Source organism: Pongo pygmaeus, chromosome 12, assembly GCF_028885625.2.
Source record: "Pongo pygmaeus isolate AG05252 chromosome 12, NHGRI_mPonPyg2-v2.0_pri, whole genome shotgun sequence".
NCBI lineage: Eukaryota > Metazoa > Chordata > Mammalia > Primates > Hominidae > Pongo > Pongo pygmaeus.
The window spans coordinates 66331703-66349038 of record NC_072385.2 but is presented as its reverse complement, the minus strand read 5'-3'; the positions used below and the strand labels follow the sequence as shown (position 1 = coordinate 66349038).

Sequence of the window (17336 nt, the reverse complement as noted above, 5' to 3'; positions counted from 1 at the left end):
GCACTTTTTGATGGGGTTGTTTGTTTTTTTCTTGTAAATTTGTTGGAGTTCATTGTAGATTCTGGATATTAGCCCTTTGTCAGATGAGTAGGTTGCAAAAATTTTCTCCCATTCTGTAGGTTGCCTTTTCACTCTGATGGTAGTTTCTTTTGCTGTGCAGAAGCTCTTTAGTTTAATTAGATCCCATTTGTCTATTTTGGCTTTTGTGGCCATTGCTTTTGGTGTTTTAGACATGAAGTCCTTGCCCATGCCTATGTCCTGAATGGTATTGCCTAGGTTTTCTTCCAGGGTTTTTATGGTTTTAGGTCTAACATGTAAGTCTTTAATCCATCTTGAATTAATTTTTGTATAAGGTGTAAGGAAGGGATCCAGTTTTAGCTTTCTATGTATGGCTAGCCAGTTTTCCCAGCACCATTTATTAAATAGGGAATCCTTTCCCCATTGCTTGTTTTTCTCAGGTTTGTCAAAGATCAGATAGTTGTAGATATGCGGCATCATTTCTGAGGGCTCTGTTCTGTTCCATTGGTCTATATCTCTGTTTTGGTACCAGTACTATGCTGTTTTGGTTACTGTAGCCTTGTAGTATAGTTTGAAGTCAGGTAGTGTGATGCCTCCAGCTTTGTTCTTTTGGCTTAGGATTGACTTGGCAATGCGGGCTCTTTTTTGGTTCCGTATGAACTTTAAAGTAGTTTTTTCCAATTCTGTGAAGAAAGTCATTGGTAGCTTGATGGGGATGGCATTGAATCTATAAATTACCTTGGGCAGTATGGCCATTTTCACGATATTGATTCTTCCTACCCATGAACATGGAATGTTCTTCCATTTGTTTGTATCCTCTTTTACTTCATTGAGCAGTGGTTTGTAGTTCTCCTTGAAGAGGTCCTTCACATCCCTTGTAAGTTGGATTCCTAGGTATTTTATTCTCTTTGAAGCAATTGTGAATGGGAGTTCACTCATGATTTGGCTCTCTGTTTGTCTGTTATTGGTGTATAAGAATGCTTGTGATTTTTGTACACTGATTTTGTATCCTGAGACTTTCCTGAAGTTGCTTATCAGCTTAAGGAGATTTTGGGCTGAGACAATGGGGTTTTCTAGATATACAATCATGTCATCTGCAAACAGGGACAATTTGACTTCCTCTTTTCCTAATTGAATGCCCTTTATTTCCTTCTCCTTCCTGATTGCCCTGGCCAGAACTTCCATCACTATGTTGAATAGGAGTGGTGAGAGAGGGCATCCCTGTCTTGTGCCAGTTTTCAAAGGGAATGCTTCCAGTTTTTGCCCATTCAGTATGATATTGGCTGTGGGTTTGTCATAGATAGCTCTTATTATTTTGAGATACTTCCCATCAATACCTAATTTATTGAGAGTTTTTAGCATGAAGGGTTGTTGAATTTTGTCAAAGGCCTTTTCTGCATCTATTGAGATAATCATGTGGTTTTTGTCTTTGGTTCTGTTTATATGCTGGATTACATTTATTGATTTGCGTATGTTGAACCAGCCTTGCATCCCAGGGATGAAGCCCACTTGATCATGGTGGATAAGCTTTTTGATGTGCTGCTGGATTCAGTTTGCCAGTATTTTATTGAGGATTTTTGCATCAGTGTTCATCAAGGATATTGGTCTAAAATTCTGTTTTTTGGTTGTGTCTCTGCCAGGCTTTGGTATCAGGATGATGCTGGCCTCATAAAATGAGTTAGGGAGGATTCCCTCTTTTTCTATTGATTGGAATAGTTTCAGAAGGAATGTTACCAGCTCCTCTTTGTACCTCTGGTGGAATTCGGCTGTGAACCCGTCTGGTCCTGGACTTTTTTTGGTTGGTAAGCTATTGATTATTGCCTCAATTTCAGAGCCTGTTGTTGATCTATTCAGAGATTCAACTTCTTCCTGGTTTAGTCTTGGGAGGGTGTATGTATTGACGAATTTATCCATTTCTTCTAGATTTTCTAGTTTATTTGCATAGAGGTGTTTATAGTATTCTCTGATGGTAATTTGTATTTCTGCGGGATCGGTGGTGATATCCACTTTATCATTTTTTATTGCATCTATTTGATTATTCTCTCTTTTCTTCTTTATTAGTCTTGCTAGCAGTCTATCAATTTTGTTGATCTTTTCAAAAAAGCAGCTCCTGGATTCATTAATCTTTTGAAGGGTTTTTTGTGTCTCTATTTCCTTCAGTTCTGCTCTGATCTTAGTTATTTCTTGCCTTCTGCTAGCTTTTGAATGTGTTTGCTCTTGTTTTTGTAGCTCTTTTAATTGTGACGTTAGGGTGTCAATTTTAGATCTTTCCTGCTTTCTCTTGTGGGCATTTTGTGCTATAAATTTCCCTCTACACACTGCTTTGTATGTGTCCCAGAGATTCTGGTATGTTGTGTCTTTGTTCTCGTTGGTTTCAAAGAACATCTTTATTTCTGCCCTCATTTCATTATTTACCCAGTAGTCATTCGGGAGCAGGTTGTTCAGTTTCTATGTAGTTGAGTGGTTTTGAGTGAGTTTCTTGATCCTGAGTTCTAGTTTGATTGCACTGTGGTCTGAGAGAGTTTGTTATAATTTCTGTTGTTTTACATTTGCTGAGGAGTGCTTTACTTCCAACTATGTGGTCAGTTTTGGAATAGGTGTGGTGTGGTGCTGAAAAGAATGTATATTCTGTTGATTTGGGGTGGAGAGTTCTGTAGATGTCTATCAGGTCCACTTGGTGCAGGGCTGAGTTCAATTCCTGGGTATCCTTGTTAACTTTCTGTCGCGTTGATCTGTCTAATGTTGACAGTGGGGTGTTAAAGTCTCCCATTATTATTGTGTGGGAGTCTAAGTCTCTTTGTAGGTCACTAAGGACTTGCTTTATGAATCTGGGTGCTCCTGTATTGGGTGCATATATATTTAGGATAGTTAGCTCTTCTTGTTGAATTGATCCCTTTACCATTATGTAATGGCCTTCTTTGTCTCTTTTGATCTTTGTTGGTTTAAAGTCTGTTTTATCAGAGACTAGGATTGCAACCCATGCCTTTTTTTGTTTTCCATTTGCTTGGTAGATCTTCCTCCATCCCTTTATTTTGAGCCTATGTGTGTCTCTACATGTGAGATGGGTTTCCTGAATACAGCACACTGATGGGTCTTGACTCTTTATCCAGTTTGTCAGTCTGTGTCTTTTAATTGGAGCATTTAGCCCATTTACATTTAAAGTTCATATTGTTATGAGTGATTTTGATCCTGTCATTATGATGTTAGCTGGTTATTTTTCTCATTAGTTGATGCAGTTTCTTCCTAGCCTTGATGGTCTTTACAATTTGGCATGTTTTTGCAGTGGCTGGTACCGGTTGTTCCTTTCCAAGTTGAGTGCTTCCTTCAGGACCTCTTTTAGGACAGGCCTGGTGGTGTCAAAATCTCTCAGTATTTGCTTCTCTGTAAAGTATTTTATTTCTCCTTCACTTATGAAGCTTGGTTTGGCTGGATATGAGATTCTGGGTTGAAAATTCTTTTCTTTAAGAATGTTGAATATTGGTCCCCACTCTCTTCTGGCTTGTAGAGTTTCTGCAGAGAGATCAGCTGTTAGTCTGATGGGCTTCCCTTTGTGGGTAACTCGACCTTTCTCTCTGGCTGCCCTTAACGTTTTTTCCTTCGTTTCAACTTTGGTGAATCTGACAATTATGTGTCTTGGAGCTGCTCTTCTTGAGGAATATCTTTGTGGCATTTTCTGTATTTCCTGAATTTGAATGTTGGCCTTCCTTGCTAGATTGGGGAAGTTCTCCTGGATAATATCCTGCAGAGTGTTTTCCAACTTGGTTCCATTCTCCTTGTCACTTTCAGGTACACCAATCAGACGTAGATTTGGTCTTTTCACATAGTCCCATATTTCTTGGAGGCTTTGTTCGTTTCTTTTTATTCTTTTTTCTCTAAACTTCTCTTCTCGCTTCATTTCATTCATCTTCCATCACTGATACCCTTTCTTCCAGTTGATCGCATCGACTACTGAGCCTTCTGCATTCGTCATGTAATTCTCGTGCCTTGGTTTTTAGCTCCATCAGGTCCTTTAAGGACTTCTCTGCATTAGCGATTCTAGTTATCCATTCGTCTAATTTTTTTTCAAAGCTTTTAACTTCTTTGCCTTTGGTTTGAATTTCCTCCTGTAGCTCAGAGTAGTTTGATCGTCTGAATCCTTCTTCTCTCAGCTCGTCAAAGTCATTCTCCATCCAGCTTTGTTCTGTTGCTGGTGAGGAGCTGCGTTCCTTTGAAGGAGGAGAGGCACTCTGATTTTTAGAGTTTCCAGTTTTTCTGCTCTGTTTTTTTCCCATCTTTGTGGTTTTATCTACCTTTGGTCTTTGATGATGGCGATGTACAGATGGGTTTTTGGTGTGGATGTCCTTTCTGTTTGTTAGTTTTCCTTCTAACAGACAGGACCTTCAGCTGCAGGTCTGTTGGAGTTTGCTAGAGGTCCACTCCAGACCCTGTTTGCCTGGGTATCAGCAGCAGTGGCCGCAGAACAGTGGATATTAATGAACCACAGATGCTGCTGCCTGATCGTTCCTCTAGAAGTTTTGTCTCAGAGGAGTACCCGGCCATGTGAGGTGTCAGTCCGCCCCCTACTGGGGGGTGCCTACCAATTAGGCTACTTGGGGGTCAGGGACCCACTTGAGGAGACAGTCTGCCCATTCTCAGATCTCAAGCTGTGTGCTAGGTGAACCACTACTCTCTTCAAAGCTGTCAGAGAAGGACAGTTAAATCTGCAGAGGTTACTGCTGTATTTTTGTTTGTCTGTGCCCTGCCCCCAGAGGTGGAGCCTACAGAGGCAGGCAGGCCTCCTTGAGCTGTGGTGGGCTCCACCCAGTTCGAGCTTCCCGGCTGCTTTGTTTACCTAATCAAACAACTAACTTGGCAATGGCGGGTGCCCCTCCCCCAGCCTCACTGCCGCCTTGCAGTTTGATCTTGGACTGCTGTGTTAGCAATGAGCGAGTTTCTGTGGGCGTAGGACCCTCCAAGCCAGGTGTGGGATATAATCTCCTGGTGTGCCGTTTTTTAAGCCAGTTGGAAAAGTGCAGTATTAGGGTGGGAGTGACCCGATTTTCCAGGTGCCCTCTGTCACAGCTTTCTTTGACTAGGAAAGGGAATTCCCTGACCCCTTGTGCTTTCTGGGTGAGGCGATGCCTCGCCCTGCTTCGGCTTGCGCACGGTGCACTGCACCCACTGTCCTGCACCTACTCTCTGGCACTCACCAGTGAGATGAACCCGGTACCTCAGTTGGAAATGCAGAAATCACCCGTCTTCTGCGTCGCTTATGCTGGGAGCTGTAGACTGGAGCTGTTCTTATTCGGCCATCTTGGCACCTCCCCGCTACTATTCTTTAATCATGGTTTAAAAGTTAATTTCCAGGTAACTTACCAAACTAGTAAAAGACATTCATGAAAGAATATTTGGGTGAGGAAAATAATTTAATCTTTTGAATAGTTAAATTCAAATTTTAGTAAATGTAAGAATCACTGTGAAACTTGTTTAAAACATAGCCTTCCAAGCTCTTGCCCCGCAAATACTGAGTTAGGGGGTCTAGGGTGATCTAAAGAATCTGAGTTTTTAAACAAGTGTCCAGGTAATTCTCATGTGGCCAAGTTCAAAAATCACTGCTCAGGCTGGTAGAAATAAAACCTTTGGATATTTCCAATACATTTTTGTTGTTGTTATTTTGTTGCTTTGTTCAAATATCTGTAGGTACAAAGGGCACTTGCAGAATACAGACTATTCATTGGTATTTGCTGCATTATAATTCCCAAACATAATGGCTTAAAACAATAAACAAATTCTGCATCACCTGGGTGATTCTGGGCTGGGTTGGCTCACCTAGGGCTGGATGATCTAGAACAGCCTCATGCACATGTCTTATGGTTGGCTTGAATTCAGGTAGAGCAACAGGGATAATCTGGCCACATGTCTCATTATATAACAGGCAAGCCAAGGATTCTTCACATGGTAGGTTGAGGGTTCCAAAGTATATCAAGAAAGGGCAAGCCCCAGTGCACAAATACTTTTCAGGTCTCCAATTTAGCCATGTTTGCTATTGTCCCACTTAAGAAGGTAAGTCATATGGGTAAGTGCAGAATCAGAATGGAAGGAAAATACCCAAGTATGTTGATTCAGGAAGGTAAATTATTGCAGCTGCTTTTGCAACAATATAATTTTCATGCTCAACTGGAAAATTCAATTGGATTCAGAGCAACTGTATGATAGAAAAAAAATCAATGATCTTGTAGATCAAATACCTGAGTTAATCTAATCCCAGCATCCCACTTAGTAACTGGAAGATGGTTGTCTTTTATTTTCTCTAATTTTCACGCTCTTCATCTACAAAATATAAATACTACTAATAATAATGTTTACTCCATAGAGCTATTTAGAGAATAAATGAAGTAGGGGGACAAGAATACTTTGTAAGCTAGAAATATGGCAAAATTCAAAATATTTTTAGATGTGTTTCATATGATTATTCCTCACTCCTCCAAAAATGACTACAGTATTTATTAAATCAATGAGCTTCCTAATATCTTTGTGACTTGATTGTTCTCAGTATAGCCCATCCTGAACCTGCTGTTAGAGTCATCTTCCTTTAAAACCAATCTTATCATGTCATCCAACACTTCAGTAAACCTCTGATAGCTCTCCATTTACCTACACAGTATAAGCAGAATCAGCATATAAAAATGTTCCCAATCTGAGCTGACCTCCCGCTTTATCCAAACTTCTTGACTGTCTATTGAATTTGGCATCATTCCCTTTATACATCAGACCATTATAATTTCAAGCTACATCCATTCTATTTCCCTCAAACTACAATTTTCTTTCACTGCATCTTCCCTTTGGCAAACTTCTACTCATCCTTTAACACCCAGATTAATATTCCTCCCTCATTGCATAAACATAAACATTTAGTGAGCCAAGAACCTTTTTCAACTTCTCAAATGTTAATTGTTCTGTTTTCTCTGTTCTCAAAAGACTTTGTTAATATCTCTAACACTTATCATAGTGCAGGTTCTCACTACCAGAAATAGTGCAGGTTCCCAGTATTTAGTTTTGAGTAAATGAATGAATGAATATTTGACTCCTTTATTCCTTCCCTGGCTGGCCACTTTATGCTCTGAGACTTAACCAACCATACTCAACCCCCTAGATTTCTCGTTGTCAGCCTGACCATAGATACCAAAGAGTATTCTTGCCCAGTGGCCCATTCTCACATCTGGAAGCCAGTTATAGTCATGCCCCACATAATGGTGTTTTGGTCAACAATGAACCTGGTTTTGTAATGGTTTTGTAAGATTATAATGAAGCTGAAAAATTCCTTTTGCCTAATGACGTCATAGCCGTCATAGAGTCCCCATGCAATGCATTACTTTTTCTATGTTTAGATACACAAATACCATTGTGCTACAGTTGCCTACACTATTCAGTATAGGAACATGTTGTACAGCTTTGTAGCCTAGGAGCAACAGGCTATATGCCTAGGTATGTAGGAGGTTATACAATCTAGGTTTCTGTAAGTATACACTATGATGTTTGTACAACATCAAAATTGACTAACAATGCATCTCTCAGAACATAGCCTCATTGTTAAGCAACGCAGATTTTACTGTCCTAACTCTCGAGTTGTCTACCAAAATTTTGACCCACTGCCTTTCCTGATCTTGTAACTATCTCATAGAGTCATTGCGTTTTTTCTGCTACCTTTGTAGTCATAGTGACACCATCCAAGTGTAATAACAATTCAAGGAATAGGGAAATAACTGATTTTTTAAACCATTGTGCCTACCATGAACCTTATCAGAAGAATGTTTTTCCTACTGCTTTACAGCTGAAAACCATGGCTCATAGAGATTAAATAATGTACCCAGGGTCAGATAGCTAAATATATGGCATATGGGATTTTAACCCAGTTTTGTCTGACAAAAAGGGGGAAAAAAGCCTCCTTTTCTCTCTTTACCACAGTAATTTGGCAACTTATAGGCTCACATCCAGGAAAGCTTAAGCTAAAGCTGTGATTTGAGGACTAGTAAAGGTTTACACTTGCCTATTTTAACCATTAATTTATGACCTTCATACCAAGAAAAGATTTTAAGCAGTTGTAAATCAACGTAAAATAAAGCATCTAGGAAGAAAATCATGTGTTGATGGTATTATATTAATAGTTATTTTGCTTCCCAAATTTCTAGTTTATCCAATGTTTTGAGTAAATATAAGAATACAAGGGTCACTTCAAACAAAAAACTATAAAACTTCAGTCCTTCTGTTTCAACTTGTAAGTTTAAGATTTCATCTCCTTTCTGAGCAAGAAGAAAACTTTTGTTTTTATTTTTACTAAAAATAATAATCATGGATAAAATGATACAGTTTAAAAAGATTGGCTCTTATTCCATCTTTGGAATTTCTCACTCCAGACAATCCTTTCTCTCTTTGCAAAATATGACATAATGATTTGAAAGAAAGGAAAAAAAAAAAAAACACTTAAGTGTTTGAGGCCAGAAGTTAATTGAATAAGACCTTGGATTCTGATGAGTTTGTGTTTTATGGTTGATTAACTTGTTTTAATACCAAAAAATGCTTAGAAAACCCAATTATCATGCCACTTAATCTGAGTTATTGGCTGATTTCTGCTAGTTTCTGGATGTCCTACTGACCAAGTTACATTTCGTACTATGATATACAAGAGAAACTGAGCTTCAGTTTGGAAAGAAAGATTTAGGTTCGACAGATGAACAATGGCCCGAAAACAGAAAGAATAAATTCTTAAATTCATAAATTGGATAACTTGAGCTTGTAATTTCCAGTTACCAACATATTCCTTGCCCGAAGAATAGGATGAACAGTGTAAGAAAATGAAGGCCCTAATATTTTTCTATACTTTGCCTATTTTTTACTAGTGTGATTATTACCACCTCATTGTTGTCTTTTTACTTTGTTTAAAATAAATATGTCAGAGCCAGATGCCTGGTTATAAATAAAGAAGGTAGAAGAGGAAATAACTGAAATCGTTATACCTTATTCTGGAGTCTACTGGCCACACTGTAAAGAACGACTTGCCATTGACATGCATGTGCTACTAGTTCTGTCTGTACCAAAAAAAAAAAACCCCTACTCTTCTATTAGCTGGCCATCTTTCTTCACATGCTGGAGGGAGGTAAGAAGGGCAGAGAAACATAGGCCTCCTAAAGGACTGTTGGAAATTCTTACATAACCCTTTAAAATAAGAGTTCTTAACTTAATCTGAGCTCCACAGATGAGCTTCCAAAAGTCTGTAAACCTCATAACCCACAGTTGTTTGCAAAATCATGCTACACATTTTTCTGATGAAAGATTTCATGAAATTTATCAGATTTTTATGAAACTCTGTGACCCATAAAAAATAAGTTAAGAACCAATGCTCCAGCCAAGCTCAGTGGCTCATGCCTGTAATCCTAGCACTTTGGGAGGCTGAGGCAGGTGGATTGCCTGAGCTCAGCACTTCAAGACCAGCCTGGGCAATACAGTAAAACCCCGTCTCTACTAAAATACAAAAAATGAGCCAGGTGTGGAGGTGTGTGCCTGTTGTCCCAGCTACTTGGGAGGCTGAGGCAGGAGAATTGCTTGAACACAGGAGGTGGAGATTGCAGTGAGCCGAGATCATGCCACTGCACTCCAGCCTGGGCCACAGTGCAAGACTCCGTCTCCAAAAAAAAACAGCAACAAAAAACAAAACAAAACCAATGCTCCTAAGTTCCTCAAACTTCTAGGCATAACTATTTTTCTGTGATAGCAGGGAATCAAGGGGACTAAAGGGATGACAGGTAGAAAAGGGGAAGAATGAGCCATGGCTTCTTGCCTAGTACAAGTGGAAGCAACATTAGACCATAGCTTTCAAGTACAGAATTATACAAAACTGAGTTCACAGACGGGCTGAAATGAAAGCAGCTTTCATAACCCTCAGGTTTGCCACTTCTCAGGTAAATAATGCAGAATCATATGTAGGGTTGCTCCTAAATATTTGAAGCAAGGCACTGAAACCTGTGTATTACTGAGATCTGTAGGTTTAACCTGATTGATATTTTCCATGTATATTTAACTGAGCAACTTCTATATGCCAAGTATAATATCAGACACTAAAGATATGCTGGTGAGCTGAACAGGAATTAGAAGGAAAGAATAAGCAAGACTTGATTCAGCCAAACTTGCAAGGGAATTGGGATACAATGAAATCTCTTTGCACTGTTACATTAATCACAAATTACCACAAAACCATAGAATTTTGGAACTAGAAGAAAACTTGATGATTACCTAGTTCAGTCCTCCTATTTTCTAAGGACTTTGTTCAGGGTCATTCAGTTCAAGTGGCAATACTGGGATTGAATCCTATGTATTCTTTCATCTAGCCTATTTATCTACCCTCTATTTTAAATTGTGTCTCCGTAACCTATCTATACCCTTTTATTTCTAGACTATACCCTTTTATTTCTAGAGTCAACCAATTTCAAAAATCCCTTCAGCCTCCCAAATACCTAGATGCCAATAGAGAATCCCTCAAAATCTTCTCTCCAAACATCAAAATCCCCATTCCACATACCAAGAAGAATGAAAATTTAGAATTTATTGTAAAGTATATAATTGGTTGGTATCAATATACCAACCAATACAATTGGTCTTGATGATGAGGGTGAACAAGTTATTGATGATGATGATGACAATACTATTACTAATAATAATGGCACCTAACATTTTCAGCTTGCTTAAGATTAGATACTCATACTTGTACTCTTAGAGGTCATGATTTTCACTATATAACATGGACATTCTAATTCAGGTATACTGATACCAAACAATTACAAACTTAGAAAATTTTCAATATTGAAATCCAGCTTTCACTCAGAAAAAGCATCATCTCTGGCTCTTTAAAATTACAGTCTCAACTGGTCCACTCGCTCATGATGTCATATACAGTTTGATGTTGTCTAGGCAACCTGGTAAACATACTGCTTCCTCCATTGTTTAATTCCCTTCCCTGAGTGAGATCCTTAGGCAACCAGGCTTCATTAGTTCAGGTGCTAGCCTCAGGGAACTACTTGTTTTAATTAGAGGGATGAAATGGCATTTTAATTGTGCACAATGATTAATAAACATGCTGAGCTGCTGCATAATGATCTGCTGCTTGAAGAGCTTTCTCCCTTATTCCTGATATCTACATCCATTAACCGATTGTTATCCAGGTGGAGAGCTGTCGAGCTCTTTCTCCAACCAAATTGCACACTGTCTGTCCTCCAATTTTTCTGCTAATAACAATTATTGTGACTAAGTCCCATTAATTTTTGTGGTAACAGAGAGACAAGACTAAAATGGAGAGAGCTTACAAAGTGCTATACTGCCTATGTAATTTATTTCACTGAACTTTCCTGTAAAAGGGAAATAATAATATGACCAACCTGACAGGGCTTTGCAAAGATTAAATAAGATAATGTATGCAAAGCTGGCCCAGAGAAGGCACCCTGAAAATGTTAGGTGCCATGATCATTAGTAGTAGTATTGTCATCATCATCATCATCAATAACTTCTTCACCCTCATCAGTTTCATCATCAAGACCATAATCTTCCTCAAGATTAGATACTCATATATTTCCTCTTAGAGGTCATAATGTTCAGTATATAACATGGACATTCTAATTCAGGGATCATTTTCTAAGGGGTGGTGGTTGACTGAAGATTTTTCCAATTTCTCCTTTATGTTGTATGAAAGTAGTTTCAAATGACTTATGGGAAATGTGTGCAAAGAAAGTCACATATTATACAGACTTAATATCACCTCCTCCGTAGTTAATACTTGCTGCATGTCTGAACTTCAATGAAAACAGAAATTAAAGAACTAGATGACAAAGTGACTTCCTCTACAAAGCTTCATCTGCTTGGCATTTGTAATACTTTTATTGGCTACCATTATAGTTTGGTGACTCCTTACAGCATTACAGCTTTTCTCCCTAGTTGCGGACACTAGTATATTGTTTGTTTTGTGTTTCCTGGAAATTGTTCCTCAAGGTCATATATCTATCTCCGAATCTTTGACTTTACTTGATTTGAGGGAAATAATTCTGGAGGAAACCGAGGGCAGCCGCCACAATTCACTGTTTGTAAATGGTTATTGTGATGTTGGATATTACACAATTGATCCTATTTCTTAGCTTGAATTATTAAAGACACTATTTTTAAAATAGGCCAGCTGTTCTACTGACGTACTTATCTTTATTTTTTGACATATTACCATAACTGCACACCAATACAACTCACTTATGCCCAAGAAAAGTAGTTATGACTGAGCATGTTAAAAGCTAAATATAAAACCGCTTTCTCTCCCACAAAATGTTAAGGATTTCATAGAAGCAAGTCTGCCCCACTGAAGATGTCTTCCTGTACACAGAGTCATTATGGTTCAGTGAATCAGATATGATTGATTACACAGGCCAAATTTTACCTTGCCTCCAGGGTGCTCCTAATTCTTGTTGTTATTTCCTTTAAAGGCACACAATTGTCTGCAAGAGTCAAAGGGGAAAGGTGAATGAACTCTTTTGGCCATGGCAAAGCAGAGAGAAAGGTTTTGGAATAGATACTGAACCTGAAATATCTAAGACAGCGCAGAGAGAAAAAGAGGACTGGATGCATTTTCTTATTTTCCTATTTCCTAGCAAGGAAGTCTTTAAAATCATTCACCTGAAGTTCCACTAAAATATATATATACACTTATTATAATGGCCAACATTAAAAATACTGACCATATGAAATATTGTTGAGGATGTGGAGAAACAAACTCTCAAACACGGCAAGTGGTGCCCTACATTTTACCAACAGTGCCGAGATTTCTGCAGGGGAGTGGAGCACAAGATTAAAATGCTACAACATTTTTGGAAAATAGTTCTGCACTTTCTTAAAAAGTTAAACATGCAACTAGTAGGCAATCCAGCATTCCACTCCTCTGCATTAACCCAAGAAATGAGAGCAGGTGTCCATACAAAGACTTTGACACAAACATTCATAGTAGCTTTATCTGCAATCGCCAAAAATAAAAAGCCAAAATGTTCCTTCTTAACAAGGGAACAGATAAACAAATTGTTGTGCATCTAATGAAATGCTACTCAGAACGAGAAAAGAATGAATGATTGATCCATGCAATAACAAAGATGTATCTTAAAATAATTATTCTCAGTGAAAGAAGTTAGACAAAACTGATATCTATGGTGGCAGAAAACAGTGCAGAGATTTCTTCAGGGCAGTGGAGTGCAAGAGTGGCTATAAAGGAGCATGAGGAAACTCTTGGGAATGATGAATATGTTTGTTATCTTGATTGCAGTTAGTTTCATGGGTGTATAACATGCCAAAAACCAAATTGCACACTTTAAATACATACAGTTTACTGAATGTCAATTATATTTCAATGAAACTGTTAAAATAAATAAATCACTTTCTTGAAATTTTTTGAGCATAGTTATCTGTTCTAATGGGACTGGTTACAATATAGTGTATTAATCTTTGGTGAATATATACATAGATACATGTTTTTCTATTAAAGGCTATCAATGTAAAGAGATGGGTTCAATAAACCAATGCCATTATGTCAATATAGACACAATCAGAATATTAGGAAGGCTTTTCTCAAGTAAACAACCATAGCACTAAAAACATAGCTGTGTAAAGACGCTTGTTGTAAACTCTTTGACCATTTGGAATGTTTCGAATAACCAGCCAGTAATATTGTACCAAATTAAGGCCTTAGATTATTTTTCTGATTCTCTCTCCAATGCTAGAAGAGCTATGAGGAGAGATTTTCTGGAGTATCCAACTTAGTAACCCCCCTACTATTCTCAGCCCAACCCCTTGGCATATCAGTCAGTCAATCCTAGGTGCAGATTTGCTGACTCAGTGCTGATCTCCATGAGTCAATCTATTAATGAATTCTTTATTACCAATGATTTTTTTCTTTATACAGCTTACCTTTGGTCTTCTCAGCCTCACCTGAACTTCCTTCCCATTTCTCTGTAGCCTTTACCATGTTGAGTTAAAGAATACTCATTGAATGAATGTCTACATTTTAAATGTACTACTTGTTTCAAAATATCCCAAGCTCTCAACACCTACAATAAAATAAAATGACTCTCAAAAAACGGTTTGTGACAAATTTACTAACTTGGTAAAGAAAGGCTATTTAAACATAATGTACACCAATATATATTCATCTAACGGTCAAGCCAGATGTGCATATATTTATATTACTAGTAAATTTATATTATTTATGAATATTCTTTAATAAGAAGCTATCGATTACAATATTTTAGATAAATCTATACTAATTCATTAGGTTCATGTTATTTTTCTATCTTTGTTAGGAGTGTGGCACATTTATTGAGTGCTTATTAATAAAAACTATCAGAACAATAGTTAAAAATGATTTGTGTGATGAAAGAAAAGAGACAAAAAAGAGAAAGGAATTGTATCTGTACTTACTTTTCTACTTTATCAGTTGTAACATGCATTGTTTGGATTATTTTAGATTCCCCACTTTAGTTCTTAATCTTGGCTGCACCTTTCAGATTCACCTGATCTTGAAAAACTGTTGAATGTCTGGGTCTCACTCCAGACCAAATGAATGAGAATATATGGGAATAGGCCGAAGGACTGATGATTTTGATGCAAAGAGGAATTTGTAAACTCTCTCTTAAAATGTGCAAATTAATAACACATTATTAGGGTGGCCCTAATCTTCTCGTCAGATATTGATATTTATTTAATGTCAGCTTTCCTCTTATTTTCCGGGCGTTTTGTCTATCATATCCACCATGACTTACATTTTGGCGGCCTTCTGGTTCTTCCCTTAGTCAGCTTCCTTACTCCAGCAGAGCTCTATAAGAAAGCAGAGTCATAGTAAGCAGTGGAGACTTTGGTGAAGATGTTGCAGGAGAATCAGGATACTTTGTATCACATATCTTACAACCACATGACACTTGCCACACTCCAAAGTCCTGTCTTCCTTAATACAATTGAGATTTTTTTTCTACTGAACCAGCATTTTATGGAAGAAAATGTAGAACAAAGTATACAAGTTTCCACAGCAATTCACCTCCAACCCAAACCTGTATACTCCCCCAGGCAAAAACAGAAGGTCATGTAGTTAATAGGTCTTCCCATTTTTAGAAAACATTTTATTCACCATGTTGTTATTTGAGCATGACTTTGACTGCTATACTCCAAGTGGCTTATCAAAAGCTTCTCCCAAACACACTTAATCATCTCCGTAAGAGGAATCTTGGTACCATCTGGTAAGATAATAAAATAGTCTTCATATCATTTTATGGACATATATTCATGCGACAAAAACTTAAGAAAAAATAAAGGTTACTCTTATGTTAAGAAAAGCAAATAATTCAGAGCTGGAAAAAGGAACAGTGACAGCAGAGTAAGGTCACTATAGTTAACAACAATGTACTGTATATTTCAAAATACCTAACAGAGAGGACTTGAAATGTTCCTAACACGTAGAAATGAAGATTGAGGTGATGGATACCCCAAATACCATAATTTATCATTATACATTCTATGCATGTAATAAAATATCACATGTACCTCATATATATGTATAAATACTATGTATCAGTAAAAAAATTTAATTTTAAAAATAAAAAAGGGAATAGGAAAGAGATTAACAAAACAAATACAGCTGCCAAAAATGAAGCCAGAAAGGATAGAATGGAAGCAACTAGTGTCAATCTTGTAGTTCACAATCAATAGTTTTAGAGTTCTAACGTGGATTTATATTTATTAAACTTGGGGTACCATCCCCAGTGACACTGATTAAGTAGGTCTGGGATTGGACCGAAACTGACATTTTTCTCAGATCCCATAGGATTCTGATGCAGATCATTGACACACCTCATTTTGGGATTTCAAACTGTAAAGTGCAAAAGAATCATCTGAGGATCTTGGTGAGATTCAGATTGCACTAATGGTAATGTGTAAGGATGAGGCCTGAGATTCTGCATTTCTAACAGGGTGCTGCCAATTATATGACCCATGTGTCATACCTTTACGTCAAGGTAGTAGGATTTTGAAAATTGGGTTTGGGTGTGTTATAAATACGATTTGGATTGGGCTCCATAAAAGATTATTTCATTGAAAAATCTCTTGGATTTCTTGCGTTGCCCAATGCATCCCTTCTCTGCCCTGGCCTGGCCCAATTCTTAAGATTTGCTCCCCATTATAGAGTTAGTTAAGCTACAATTAACAACTGTGGATTCAATAAGTCCTTCTCTTTCCTTATTTAGTATAGATTTGGTTATCATCTGTGATAGTAATTGGTAAACTACTACAGGCAGGCCAATCTGGCTGCTGCCTCTTGTTGTAAATAAAGTATTATTGAACACTGCCACATCCATTTATTTACATATTACCAATGGCTGCTTTCCTACCATAATGGCAGAGTTGAGTAGTTACCATAGAAGCTGTGCAGTTGACATGATCATATACTATCTGGTTCTTTACAAAAAATTTTGATGATCCTTGACCTATGACAATTCACAGTCTTCTAAGCTTCATTTTCTGCAATTAACCCAGGAGTATTTTTAGCACAAGATGTAGTAAAAGAAAAGGAGGAAACCTTTTTTATTAATTCTGAGGTTTTCTACAGAGCTCAGGAATTTGTTTCTCTTGCCTTCTACAACTTAATGCACTTCATTCACTGCTATTTTATTCTCTTATACATTTATTTTGTTCTTTGATTTGATAACTAGCTATTGACTTATTAAGCTTTGAAGGGGTAATAGAGATAATCAGAGGACACAAAGATAATTTTATGTTTGGTAATGAGAAAGTCTTTATGGAGAAGATGGGAAATAACTTTGCTATTGAAAGAAAGTGTAGACATTCAATTGCAAAGAAGCAGAGAGAGGTGGGAGGATGAATAAATAAAAAGGTCAAAGTCAGAATACTCAAAAGGTATTCAATAAGCGAGCAAGTACTCTGCATAACTATATTGGAGTGTTCATACAGGACAGCGGGACACAGGACTACACTTCAAAGCACCTTGAAAACCAGTGTAAGAATTTACAAGAGTTCTTAGGTCCTTGCGACTCAGTGTGGTCTCCAAACCAGCATGGGCATGCCCTAGGACCTTCTTAGAAATGCAGATTTTCTGCCCAACCCCAGACCTACTGAATCAGATTCTACATTTTCACAACATCCTCAGACCATATGCATGTCAGTTAAAGTCTGAGAAGCACTACTCTGGAAGAGAACCAGTTATGTAGTGGAGAAAGTGCTGGACTGGGGCTCCTGAAGATTCCAGAGCTATCATTCACAAA

The 17336-nt window shown here is 37.7% G+C and overlaps 1 long non-coding RNA gene across 1 annotated transcript in view; it reads right to left on the bottom strand.

The window, feature by feature from the left end:
• The window catches only part of LOC134737793 (uncharacterized), a 219924-nt gene that overhangs the window by 16283 nt on the left and 186305 nt on the right, over window positions 1-17336 (bottom strand). The window contains exons 5-7 of the long non-coding RNA XR_010123092.1: window positions 14829-14883; window positions 13978-14117; window positions 12464-12521 (exon numbers count right to left, since the gene is read on the bottom strand). This is a non-coding gene — a long non-coding RNA (uncharacterized LOC134737793). The remainder of the gene's footprint in view (window positions 1-12463; window positions 12522-13977; window positions 14118-14828; window positions 14884-17336) is intronic.